This window comes from Dermacentor andersoni, chromosome 1 (assembly GCF_023375885.2).
Source record: "Dermacentor andersoni chromosome 1, qqDerAnde1_hic_scaffold, whole genome shotgun sequence".
Lineage (NCBI taxonomy): Eukaryota > Metazoa > Arthropoda > Arachnida > Ixodida > Ixodidae > Dermacentor > Dermacentor andersoni.
Genome location: NC_092814.1, coordinates 387,311,172 through 387,325,339, shown reverse-complemented (window position 1 = coordinate 387,325,339; position 14,168 = coordinate 387,311,172). Strand labels below are relative to the sequence as shown.

Genomic DNA, 14,168 nt, shown 5'->3' with positions numbered 1-14,168 from the left:
AGATGACATTATAGTCCTCGGGCGGGGCCGGCAGGAGCACATAGATAACCTTGCAGCAGTACTTCAACGCATTAAAGAGGCAGGACTCAAACTGAACAGCAAATGTATCTTCGATACGCAGGGACTTTCATTTTTGGGTCACAGGATCACAGTAAGTGGTATTGTTCCGCTGGAGGAAAAGGTTGCTTCCATCAAGGATACACCGGCACCCACCAGTACAGCCAGCCTTCGATCGTTCCTGGGACTGGTCGAATACTACTCTAGGTTCGTTCCCAACTTTGCCGATATGGTTGAACCGATGCGCGTTCTGCTTCGAAAGGGGCAACCATTTGTTTGGTCTGGCGAAGTAGACTCCAGTTTTCGAAAGATCAAAGAGGCACTTGCGTCCAACATAGTTCTGCGGATGTTCGATGCATCTCTTCCAGTTGTTTCCACTGACGCTTCAGACTGTGGGCTTGGAGCGGTTCTCCAACAGGTGGAGGGAGAGAAACTACACACTGTCGCCTTTGCTTCTCGAGCGCTTTCATCTGCAGAGAGGAGATATTCAGTAGGAGAGCGCGAAGCGCTTGCGTGTGTTTGGGCGTGCGAGAAATGGCATGTTTACTTGTGGGGACGCCATTTCACGTTGCTTAACTGACCATCAAGCCCTGGTCGCATTGCTGTCTACGCAAGGGCCAGGAAGGCGTCCTTTGCGGATAGCACGGTGGGCGGAGCGCCTACTGCAGTACAACTATACAGTAAAGTACCGGAAGGGTTCGCAAAATCGAGTAGCAGATGCGCTCTCTCGTCTCCCTGCGTCACCTCCTCAGGAAGAAGAGACTTTACCAGATGAAACTGTATCAGTTGCCCTTGTATCTTCTTGCATTACCAGGGAAGAGTTTGAACAGGCCCAGTCGGAAGACAGCACACTGCAACGAACCAAGGCCTACATTGAATCGTCCTGGCCTGCGCAAAAATCTCTGCCGGGTGAGCTTCAACCTTTCTTCAAACTTCGCGATGAACTGTCAGTGGTGGACAATTTGATTTTGCGTGGCGAACGCCTTGTGGTTCCCGCATCACTTACAGCGCGGATAATTACCGCGGCTCATGAGGCTCACCCTGGAATTGTACGAACGAAAGCACGTCTGCGAGAAAAATTTTGGTGGCCAGCCATGGACAGGCAAGTCGAGCTAGCTATTCAAACGTGTAGTGTATGCCAGGCAGCAGACAAGAGCACGAAGGTTATGGCTGCACCATTGAACCCGGTCCCCTTACCAAAGGAACCGTGGCTGAAGCTTGGCATGGACATTGTTGGCCCATTTGAGAGAGCACCACACGATTGTCGATATGCGATATCGCTGGTCGACTACTTTTCTAAGTGGCCCGAAGTATACTTTTGCAACCAAGCCACAACACGCACAGTAACAGGCTTCTTGGTGTCAGTGTTTGCACGTGAAGGTTACCCAGAGGAAATTGTTTGCGATAACGGGCCACAGTTTGCATCTCGAGAGTTCCAAGCTTTTCTGCAGGATCGCGGCATCCGCTTGCGGCATTCGTCCGTATACTACCCGCAAGCAAACGGACAGGTAGAACGGTTCAACAGAGTTTTTAAAAGCTTTGTTCAAGTGGCTACACTCGAGCAGCGTCCCTTACGCCAAACGGTAACAGAATACTTGGGCATTTACCGTTGTACGCCGCATGCCACAACTGCAGTTGCTCCAGCACGTCTCCTGCATGGACGTCTGCCAAGGACTCGGCTCGATGTCGTTGGGTATCCGTCAGCAATATTTGCAACCGACCCTACTTCAGAGCTCCACCGCCTACGCGAGCGGGTGAAGCAAAAGCAGCAATCCAGTAAACTATACACAGACGCTCGCAGGGCCGCAAGGGAAACCAAAGTGAATATTGGTGACCTTGTACGAGTACGCAGACAAACAACTGCTTTTAAAGGTGACCTGGCTTTTAGCCGCCCAAGAAAAGTGATAAGAAAGCAGGGGCAATCGTCTTTCCAACTTGATGATGGAAAAACGTGGAACGCTTCAAAGTTGTCAAGGATGCCACAAGCTTCTGCATCTATCTGTGGGTGGGGGGAAAGGAGTGATACAAACGACACCGCTAGGGAAAGCAGCTCACCGCCTACCTTGGAGAGACCCGTTTCAGAAGCGCCAAGCGGAACTTCAGCTGTGGCTGCGGCGAAGCAGCCGCCTATGCCACCAGTGACCGGCTGTGAGCCGGAAGAGACTTCGCCTGCCGCCAGTGGTTTCTCAGCAGCATCGGGACCTCAGCGTAGGGTACAGCCATCAAGGAATAGACGACCTCCAGACCGCTATGGACACTAAGTACAGAAAGACACGTTTTGCAGTGAACATGAACCTGTCACAATCTGCACGAGCGTTGAGTTTGCTGACGTTGTGAAATATGGACATAAATGGAGTTGTATCTTGTTTTCCTCTTTTTGTTTTATATTTTTGTATTAAGTGCATAAGACAAGCACATTGTTGTTACTGTAAATATTATTCTGTACAAGAGCACTACGTACTACCACTACTAAATCACTAACCCATGTAGCTCTTTTTTTTATAAGAAAGGGAATATGTTGTATATGTGGTTTCGGTTCCGGTTTGGGGATCACCTGCCGCCAGAGGCACCAGTGTCGCTTTGTGTATATATATGACTGTATGTGGCAATAAACGAGGATTGTTTGGTTGCTAGCGGTTCGTGTACTTGGGCGGCATCCGCCGCTACAACAGTATGATGCCGCAGTACACGCACATTCAGCGAAATAGCCGAGCAAGGCTGGACAGAGTGTATGTTTCTGACGACTTGATCACCCTTTGTAATAGTTATAACGTCGCACCGCAATCGTTCACGGACCATAGCTTGGTAAGCTTCACGATTGGGGAAAAAGTTAAAAGAACACGATTCAACTGGAACATGTGGAAATTCAACGAAAAGCTGCTTGATGATGAACCATTTGTGCGCAGAGTTAAGGAAAAGATAACAGAGTTGATGACAAATGAGGATGAATATTTTACTGCCACATGGGAGGAATTTAAGATTCAAGTTCATTGCAATAGAAAGAGGAAGCAGCCTTCAGCACGATAAATTACAGAAACAAAGAGAGCTGCAAAGACAGCTAGAATATCTGTCAAGCGCACAAAATGCGGGTCACGATCTATTAGCTGAAAACGTAAAGAAAGTAAGACGCGAGCTTGAAGTTATCGACGCCGAGCGATACAAAGCAGCAGTTATACGCGCTAGAAATGAACGCCTATGGATGGGTGAGATACCAAACAAACGGGCAATGAGCGATGAAAAGCGTCACGCGTCAAGAAATGAGATCCAACAGATACGTCTTCAAAACCAGGTGACGTCAGACGCTTCGTCGATTGAGAAAGCTTTTGTGGAGCACTATCGCGAATTGTTCGGCAATGTGACGCGTTCTGGACTGGTCTTCGAGAGTGAATTCATGAGCGAGATGCCAAAGTTGGATGACGACGTTAGAGAAAGTCTTGAGCGACCAATAGCTGTGTCCGAGATCGAAAGGGCGATAGAAGAACTGCCATCAGGCAAAGTTGTGGACCGGACACAGTTGTGGACCGGACAAATAGAATCAATGAAAGAAAAGATAAAAGGATGGCAGGGCCGGTGATTGTCAGTGTTTGCACGTGCTTCAGCTTGCAATATATTTTTAATTGCCAAAGTTTGGTACATACTGCAAGTAATGTACATGTCCCGTGTAAACGTTCAAAAAATGCATCGTGTGTTTGCTATCTTCATCTGGAACTCCACTTGGGAGCGATCCAGTCGAACAAATCTTTTTCGCACAGTTCGAAATGGGGGCCTTGGGCTCTCACACTTGTTCATTAGACAGATCGTATCGCGGTTCATCTTCCTGCGAGATGAAAGAAATGTTTTTCTCCGTACAGTCATTCAGGCGAAAATGGCAACAGAACTGCCTGAATTCGTTGTGTCCACATCTAGTGCTATCACTAGAGCGACTGGTTACTATCGTGAAGTCGTTGCATCTTTTAGAATACTCTGCGCACGTTTTTCGCTGGAGTATTTGTGCTCAGTGAGAAGAAAGAAACTGTACGCAGATTTAGTTGACAGCATGTTACCTATCCCACTGTATAGGAGTGTTCACTGTGGAGGCCCAGGAAAAGATGTGCTGAAACGAGTCAAAAGGATGCCTGTAAGACCTTCTGCGAAAACTTTCTTTTTCCACCTACACACGAACACCTTCCCCGTTAAAGTATGGCTAGAACAGAAAGGAATATTCGTACCCTGGACTACCGATTGCCTGCTGTGTAAAAAGCCTGAAACAATTGAACACGCCTTCATTGAGTGTTGGGACGCTGTCTTTCACTGGGACATCTTGCAGCGCACTCTTAAAAAAGAACTCCCCATAAACCCCTATGGAATTCGGTTCCTTCCAGTTGAAAGCGATGACGGGCCACCGTTCGACATGTTCATGTTGCTGGGCCTCCACAGTTTGTGGAAAACAAGAATGGCTGTACGTCATGCTGATGTGAATGTGTGCTCTGCGCGAGAGAACTTCATTGAAAGTATGTCACTATTACGAGAAGTGTATCGTGCACAAGGCGAAACCCCAGACTGGGTTAGCATCCTTGATGAGCTGGTGTGCCTCAAGAAATTTTAGCGACCATCCCACCTGATGTGATGTGGGTGCACTGTGTATATGAATTTTTTTTTGTGTGTGTTAATGTCTAAGCAGGCAATAAAGAAAAAAAAAGTCCTCGTGGCCTAACGGATAAGGCATCGGTCTCCTAAACCGGGGATTGCGGGTTCGAGTCCTGCCGACGGTAGGCGTTTCCTTTTTGAAACACTTTCCTTGAAAATGTTCCTCTGTAAAGAGTTAAATATTGCGACTCCTCTGCATCTGTCAGCACCCGCCGTGGTTGCTCAGTGGCTATGGTGTTGGGCTGCAGAGCACGAGGTCGCGGGATCGAATCCCGGCCACGGCGGCCGCATTTCGATGGGGGCGGAATGCGAAAACACCCGTGTACTTAGATTTAGGTGCACGTTAACGAACCCCAGGTGGTCGAAATTTCCGGAGTCCTCCACTACGGTGTGCCTCATCATCAGAAAGTGGTTTTGGCACGTAAAACCCCGTAATCTCATCTGCATCTGTCTTCATTTTGTGGCAACTCGGAATTTGCAGCCAACCAGGCAGTTGTAAATAAAGTATACCTACCGCAAAGGTGGAGCCCTCGTGGTGATTCTGCTTTCGGTAGCCGAGCTGAGTGGGCGCAGGATGGCAGGTCCTTCAGGGGTGGCTACAGCGGCACGTTTCGGCCGGGGTAACAGGTCTTTTGACGCTGAAAGTGATTACGAAGTTGTATTGCCAAACTTGCCTATATGACGAGTTGTTCTGAATACTGTTTTTTTTTGCATGCTAACGTCCGTTGCCGGCCATACCGAGTGGAAGACTTCCGCGACACATTGGCTCGTCTAACGCTGGTCCGCGAGGTTGTTGCCTTGAGGGGTATCGTATGAGCCATGTGTGGGCGGTGACGTTCAAGAATATGGATGCAGTGAAAAGAATCGTTGGCGTGGGAGACCGCAAGGTAAAAAATTCCTGCTGCCTCGTCATCAACACAGCAAACCAAGATGTGCGGATGAAGGTACATTGGCTGCTTCACAATGTACTCGACGAAGACGTGAAGCGTGCGTTCGCGCCATACGGCCAAGTGAAGGAAGTCAGCAGGGAGCGATGGCGGTTACACGGCGTGGCCGACAAACGCTCGTCTGGTAACGTTACCCGTCTGGTAACGCTCAGGTTGAAGGTGAGCCTTAAAATTGATGACTTGCCTCATCAAGTGAACGTGAGCGGCAAGCAAGCCCTTGTTGTTGTGCCGGGAAGAGCGCCCGTTTGTCTACGCTGCCGAGGAAAAGGGCACATTCGTCGGGACTGCCGAGTGCAGCGTTGTGGCGGCTGCCGGAGGTTCGGTCATGAGGAGCACGACTGCACACTTTCCTATGCCAGCGTCACCGGGCGCGTGGATGGTGGCGACGCGTTCGAGCTACTCATGGAGGAGGGTGACGCTGAAGACGCAGCATGTTCTGGCGACAGAGCCCGCGACAGAGTGCTGGCGACGCCAGAACCAGCCACACTAAAACGGCGGAACACGACAACGGGGAGGAGCCTGCAGACCAGCCGTCGGAGTTACAACCAGGGATTGCAACGGCCTCAGAGAGGCCTCAGTCCTGTGAAACTTCAGCCAATGAAAGAGAGGCTACACCTGGACAGGACAACATGGACGACAGCCAGAGCGCAGCCAGCGGCCTGGCCGGTAAGCGCCCTTGGGATGAAAGCAGAGACGAGACAAGTACTTCCGATGGCGTCGAGGGTGGAGAATCACCGATGAAGACAACGGGGATTAGGCGTCCGACTGAAACCGCGGCCGAAAATTCTGGTCGACCCACGGGCAGAGGTCAAACCGCCTCTGCCGTCATCACCTGGGTAGGTGAGACTCGTGCTTTTTGGAGTGGCAGTAATCTGTAACAGACTAAAGTGAAAGTGTTGTGGGGGAGAGGCGACGGAAAACCATGAAAATAGCCGAGACACCCATAAGTCGTGGAATTTCCTTGTTTTCTGGTGATAATTCAAGTAGGAACCGTGAGGTGGCCCTGCTCATAGCAATAACAACATTTTCATTAAATTAGAAACAGCCATACGCGTAGCAACGCTCAACATTAGAGGACTGGGGTCTAGGAGGCGGCAGTATCAGTGGTGTCGTTTGTTTCTTGAGAACGACGTTGATATTGCCGCCGCGCAGGAAACGAAAATCGATCCCAAGAGCAGACAGACCGTGCGGTTTCGCCTTTTCGCTCCCGATACAATGTATGTGTCAGCCATTCACATGGCATATCCGGTGGCTGCTTGCTTTTTATGAAGAATAGCATTGAAATTGCAGTAGAATGTTTACATATTGATCAATTGGGACGATTAATTGTGTATGATTTTTCCTTTTCTGGCGCGAGTTGGCGGATTGTTTGTGTATATGCTCCAAATAGGGAGCAAGAGCGAAAAATATTTTTCGAAAATCTTGAAGTGCACTTGTCGTGTGATAGAATAGTTATTTTTCTAGGAGATTTCAACTGTGTTTGCACTCCCGAAGATAGGGCAAGCTAAGCGCCGGTGCGTGATTATAGCACAATGTTGTTGAATGCAATGGTTCGCGAGCGAGAGTTGGACGGCGTAGGAAGTGTGCTGTCTCAGAGCACCCAGTGCACACATTACCAGCTTAGCAGTCAGGCGAGGCTTGACAGATCCTACGTGCCTGCATCATTACTTCCCTTGTGCCGAGATTTTATACTGTGAAGCACGTTTCTTTCAGCGACCATAGCCTAGTCATGTTCACCATCGATAAAAAAAGAAAAGCAGAGATTTAGCTGTGACCTGTGGAAATTGAACGACAAGCTACTCGATGATGACACGTTTTTACAGAACGTTAAAACTAAATTAGACGAAGTACGCGAGTGTAACACGGTCAATTTAATTTATACATTGTAGTGTTTTAAAGAAAAAGTAAAAATGGACGCGATTGAAAGAGCATCGTGTATAAAACACCGCGAAACGAAGGAAGAAAAGCAGTTGCAGTGTCAGTTAAATTTTTACTCTGTCAAGAAAGTGTGCAACCGGGTATGCACAGTAAGGAAATTAAAGATGTGAAAAGAAAGTTGGAGACTATAGACATAGAGAGATATAAGGGATCTGTGGTGCGCGCACGCGCCGGAAGGCTTTGGTGTTTCGAGATGCCCACGAAACGTGCGCTGGAAGACGAGAAGAGCTAGGCGACTAAAAACGAGATCAAGGCTATAGAATATCAAAACGTCGTCACAAACGATAAAGCAATAATTGAACAAGCATTTGTGCAACATCATCGCGAATTATTAGGAAGCATGAAACAGGGCCGTAGCACATTCAAGGATGAATTTCTATCACTTATGCCGCAACTCGACGACGACATAAAAGCAAGCTTAGAGGCACCGATCACTGTCAAAGAAATTGAAAAATCAATTTTAAAAATGACCTGTGGAAAGACACCTGGTCCAGATGGCCTAACCGCAGCATTCTATAAGAAATTTAAAAGCCCTTTGGCAGAAGCCTTATGTGAAGTCTTGCACGAGGCATATGAAAAGAAAGAATTACCAGCGTCCTTCCGCAGATCACACATAGTGTTGATTCCCAAAACAGAAGATCTCGCGTAACAGCAGTTTATTAGATCATATCGGCCGATACCTTAGCCAATTTTGATTATAAACTCTTTATGGGTGTGTTGGCCATGCGACTACAAACTGTTATTAAAGAAATAGTAGGGCCTCATCAGACCTGCGGCATCAAAGGCAGACCTATGATGACGAATATTCACGTTGCAAGGAATATTTTAGAATGTTGTGAAGATTTTGAGTGTAGGGTATTCATGCTACCAATCGATCTCGAGAAGGCCTTTGACCGCGTGAGCCACGAGATCCTTTTGTGCATCCTCGACTACGTAAAACTGGGATCTGTAGTTTTGCAGGGGGTACGAATGGCATACACTGGATGCACTACGAGGATTGTAGTGAACAAACAGCTCAGTGAAAGCATTCAGGTTGTATCAAGCTTAAAAGAAGGATGTCCTGCGTTAGCATTACTTTTCACTGTTTACATAGAACCTCTTTGTCAAAAATAACTTCAGAATGAACGAGTTTGTGGATTCCGCTTGATGACGGCTGAAGTCAAAGTGCTTAGTTATGCGGATCATACCGGGGTGTTCTGCATGATCAAGAAAGTGTCAGAGTGGCACTAATAGATGTTAAGATATTCTGTGGGTGCACCAGTAGTAGAATTACCTGGAGTAAATGCCTCGGTGTCTGGCATGGAAATTGGCGAAGTACACCCTCATGGTTTGAAAATGTCACATGGATGGTAACGCCTGATAAGTATCTAGGTGTACCGCTCCAACACTACCGGGACAAAAAAGAATATTGGAAGAATGAAACGGAGAAACTACGAGAGGAGACGAAAAAATGGGGTGGTCAAGAATTTTGAATGTTTGCGCGCTCAACTGTGTGCAACATATTTCTTGTTTCGCGAATGTGGTATGTTCTTCAAGTGTTATCTATGACACGTAATACAGTTCAAAAGCTGCACAGAGTGATGGCAGTATATGTTTGGGGCTCCACGTGGGAAAGAACCAGTCGCACAAATTTGTTTCGATCTGTGCGCAGTGGGGGGCTTGGCCTTGTTCAACTTCTGTTGCGACAGATCATGGCCAGGTTTATTTTCTTACGCGATCAAAGCGATTGCTTCTGGAGAACGATGTTACATGTGCGATTGTCAAATTATTTGCCAGAATTTATTGTTTCAACGATCAATGTCGAACAAAGACGGCCAAGGGGTTATATGCGTGAAATCATCGGTGCTTTCGAAATCCTAAAAGTACGCTTTTCGATGGAATATCTCTCTGAGGTGACGCGTAAGAAATTATACAAACATCTTGTAGAAACCATGTTGCCTTTGCCTGTATACCGATCACTGTACCCAAGAGGTCCAGGGGACGATGTTTTAGGAAGAGTTAAAAAGATGCCTGTACGATCATCAGTCAAAACGTTCTTTTTCAAGCTACACAGTGGCACACTCCCTACAAAACCTTGGCTGCGAGAAAAGAGAATTTTTGTTGCCTGGTCTGTAGACTGCATCATCTGCAAAAAGCCGGAGACAGCTGAACAGATATTTCTTAATTGTAGTAATACAGTCTTTCTCTGGGACATCCTTCAGAGGACCTTGAAGAAAGACTTGCCCATTACACCGTACGGCATCCGTTTTCTGCCTGTCAAAAACGTAGGGGGTGTGCCCTACGACATGTTCATGGCACTAGTACTCCGCAGCGTGTGGAGGACGCGGATAGCCGTGCGCAACGAGGACCTGAATTCGCGACCGGCACGAGAGTATTTCATTGAGAGTGCAGAATACTTGAGAGAAGTGTACAAAGTTCAAATTGAAAAGCCTGAGTGGTACCCCCTTTTAGGGGAACAATCTATGATGAAACAACTGCGCTTTTAACCCCTCACGTGCTGAAAGTGATGTGACAGCACTTTTAAAACCGAAAATGCACTGTATACAATTGCGTTACATGCCAAGCAGTCAATAAAGAAAAAAAAAAGAAGTGCAGCCCTCGTGGTCTAACGGATAAGACATCGGTCTCCTAAACCGGGGATTGCGGGTTCGAGTCCCGCCGAGGGTACGCGTTTCCTTTTTGAAACATTATCCTTGCAAATGTTCCTCTGTGAAGAGTTAAATGTCGCGACTCCTTTGTATCTTTACCACGGACATGGAGCTCTTTGGCCATACTTGGCCCTTGTGCCATAAAACATCAAACATTCATTAATTCCTCTGCATCTGTCTTCCTTTTGTGGCAACTCGGAATTCGCAGCCAACCACACAGTTGTAAATAAAGTATGCCTACCGAAACGGTGTAGCCCTCGTGGCCTAACGGCAACGACTTCCGGCCACCGAGCGTGACGGACGTGTATGTCATGGGCTCCATACGAGCGGCTTCAGCGGTCCACACGGGCCGCGGTAACAGGATTTCTGCCTCGGACAACGAGTACCAAGTTGTTTTGCCTACTCTGCCAACAGGGCGTTTTGTTCTGTATATGGTTTTCCTACACTGTGCTATCAGGGCCCGCCCATACCAGGTGGAAGATTTTCCGGAGGCGCTCGCTCAGTTATCGCTCCTGCCGGAAGTGGCTGCTCTCGGGGCCTACCGTATGAGCCATGTATGGGCTGTGACCTTCAAGGACTGCGACGCGGTGAAAAAGATTGTCAGCGTTGGAGAGCTGCAGGTCAAAAAGGGCCGGTGTCTCGTCATCGACCCCGCCAACCAGGACGTAGGCCTGAAAGTGCACTGGCTGCTGCCCAGCGTTCCTGACGAGGACGTACGTCTTGCCTTCGCGCCGTTTGGAAATGTCACCGACGTAGTCCGCGAGCGCTGGCGGGTTCACGGCGTGGCAGATAAGAACTGAACAACAAGGCTGGTTACGCTGAAGTTGAAGCCGGGCGTAAAGCTCGACGACCTTCCACATCAGGTGAGCGTCGCCGGGGAACTGGCTCTCGTGGTTGTGCCGGGCAGGGCTCCTCTCTGCCTACGCTGCCGCGGCACGGGCCACATTCGTCGCGAGTGCCGTATTCCACGGTGTGGTGCCTGCCGACGCTTCGATCATGAGGACAGTCAATGCGAGCGCACGTCCGCTAGCGTGACCGGACCCGTGGGCAACGAGGACAACTCTGCCCTAGTCATGGACGAAGCGGACATGGAAGACACGTCGTCCGCGGCGGGTGAAACAGCAGACATCGTGGCAAATTCGGCCGTACGGCTTGAGCAGGAGGAGAAACAAGTCGCTCAGGCTGTTGCCACAGGACACCAACAAGCGACTGCCGAGGGCATTACCGCCTTTCCAAATGCTGAAGTGAAAACCCCACCTGAGACGGAGGCGACCTGCTGCCTCGTTGAACCTGAAGGCATGCACTCCCTTACCGGCCCAACTAGCCAACCAACGGGGAAACGGCCCCACAACCAGACCGTTAGCCGGACGGCGAAACAGGGTGACAGCGGTGTATACAAGCATCGCCCAAAGTGCCAGGTATAAGGAGGTCGACCTTGATGCCGCGGCCGAACATTACGGTCGATCCACGGCAGGCGGGTAAACTGCCTCCGTAATTCCGTGCTGTCAAGTTCGAGTGGGGTTGGGGGGTCGGTGAGTGCAATGGCCGTCATTCTGAGCGCTAGTTTTTCAGAACCTTGCCAGGAACGGGGGCCCAAGTTGCACTTGAGTGCCCTTTCCGGAAGGTCGAGCTGCGTCTCCTTTAGAGGCATTAGACGTGGTTATCGGCGCACCTTTATGAGCACTCATCCTTGTCTAACTGTGCTGGGCACCATTATACCGTGTAGCCATGGTGGTTAATATTGAAGAGACGCTACGTGTAGCCACTTGAAATGTAAGAGGGCTCAGTGCAAGAAGACGGCAATGTCAGCTAAGTCGTCTCCTCTTGGATAATGACTTACATATAGTGGGAATCCAAGAAACAAAAATTGAGAGCCAAGAGGTAACCGACATAATGGTGTTCAATTTTCGTGCTCACTTTGATGTGTGCGTTTGTCACGCTGTTGGTGGATCAGGCGGCTGCGCTATATTCCTGCGAAATAATTTTGGCATTTGTGTGCAATCAGTGTTTTCGTGTGAAACTGGGCGTCTCTTAGTGGCCGATGTTTGTTTTCGTGATGTGGATTACCGTGCTATTTGTATCTATGCGCCGAATATTGAAACGGACCGTCGATCTTTCTTTGAGCGTCTTGAAGCGTTCGTAAACTGTTCCAAGGTCGTAATACTACTGGGAGATTTCAACTGTGTTTGCTATGCTGAAGACCGAGCAAAATGTTCACGCGTTCGTGATAAGAGTGCCGAATTTCTAAACGCAGTGGTGCATGATTATGACCTGGAAGATGTGGGTAGTGTTTTTGCCAGCGGTACTCGCCCGCGATTTACCCACTTCCAGCGTGATAGCCACGCTCGATTAGATAGATTATACGTGTCAGCCGAATTAGTGCCCTTATGTTGTGAATATGGCGTGCAAGCTGTAGCATACAGTGATCACTGTTTGGTAACTGCCACGTTCGGGAAAAGTCAAAGCAAACACACCTTTAACGGGGATCTTTGGAAAATGAATGAGCAGTTGTTACATGGCGATGTTTTTGTCGATGCCGTAGTGAAGGAGCAGAAAACCTGACTTCAGCTAAGCCAGTAAGCTTTGCCATTAAATGGGAAGAATTGAAACAGAAAGTCAAAACATTGGCCATTCAAAGAAGCAGTGTCATTAGACACAAGCAGAAACAAGCAGAAACAAATCTTCGCCAGCAACTGCAATTCTTTATCAGCATGGAAAGTGTCGAGCCTGGTGTGTATGTTAACGAATTAAAGAAAGTGAAAACTGAACTAGAAAGGATAGATACAGAAAAATACAAAGCAGCACTTGTGAGATCAAGGTCTGAGATGTTGTGGGCGGCAGAAATTCCAACGAAACGAGCCTTATCAGACAAGAAAAGGTACGCATGTCGGATGGAAATCCGCCAGCTAGCTATAGGCAATCACGTTACGTGCGACAAAAATGTCATCAAGCAAGGGATCGCCGATCACTTTAAAGCCATTTTAGGTCATCCGCGGGACCTTAAAGATAGCTACGAAAAAGAATTTCTCTCATTGATACCGAAGCTCGATGAAGAAGTTAGGACACGGCTGGAACTACCAATAAGCCTGAGTGAGATAGAGTGCGCAATAGATGAGTTTTCCATCGGTAAAGCATCTGGGCCCGATGGCTTGGGAGCCACTTTATATAAAACCTTCTAGTCTGCATTGGCCCGTGATCTTCACCAAGATTTCAGCGAAGCGTATGAACGAAAAAAATTGCCCTTGTCTTTCACAACCTCATATATCGTGCTAATTCCGAAGAGTGATGACGAGGAAAAACATTTGTTTCCAGGGTTATATCGCCCGATAACTCTAGCCAACGTCGACTATAAAATATTCACGAAAGCTTAGGCCAAACAACTGCAAAGTGTAATTAAAATATTGGTAGGGCCGCACCAGACATGTGGCATTAAAGGCCGCAGCATCACAACAAATGTACACGTGGCTCGAAGTGTGCTTGAGTGTTGCGATGCGTTTGGCGACCAAGTCGCGATGATGCAGATCGATTTGGCAAAGGCTTTCGACCTCGTCTCGCACAAGCCTTTGTTCTGCATACTGGAACATGCGAACGTTGGCAACGTCATAACGGAAGGCGTCATGATGGCGTAGAGAGAATTCTTAACGCGCATTAAGCCCGGAATACAGGGAGCGAATAACCGGCGTCCGAGCGATGAACTTCCTTGGGCGTCGAACGCCCAACGGCCGGCGTCCAAAAATATGACGGCCGCCGCCGACCTGCCTGTCCAAATATTTTCGTCGGGCCGCCGGAAGCGTCGAGTGCGCAGCGGCGGACGACAGCCAATCGGGAGGCGCCAGTTCCGGTCGCTAGGCATGCTGGTCTATCGCGCGCGGGCCTTTTCTCGTCTTCTGCAACCACGTTGGTGTCTGCGCTAGTGTTGTTGTATTTTTCAGTTATAAAAGCGGTATATGCC

General features: G+C 48.5%; 1 non-coding gene across 1 annotated transcript; it reads left to right on the top strand.

The window, feature by feature from the left end:
* The first annotated feature begins 10,162 nt into the window (after positions 1 to 10,162).
* TRNAR-CCU (transfer RNA arginine (anticodon CCU)) lies at positions 10,163 to 10,235 on the top strand. The gene has a single exon. It is a non-coding gene; the product is annotated as a tRNA-Arg (tRNA).
* Positions 10,236 to 14,168: the final 3,933 nt, after the last annotated feature.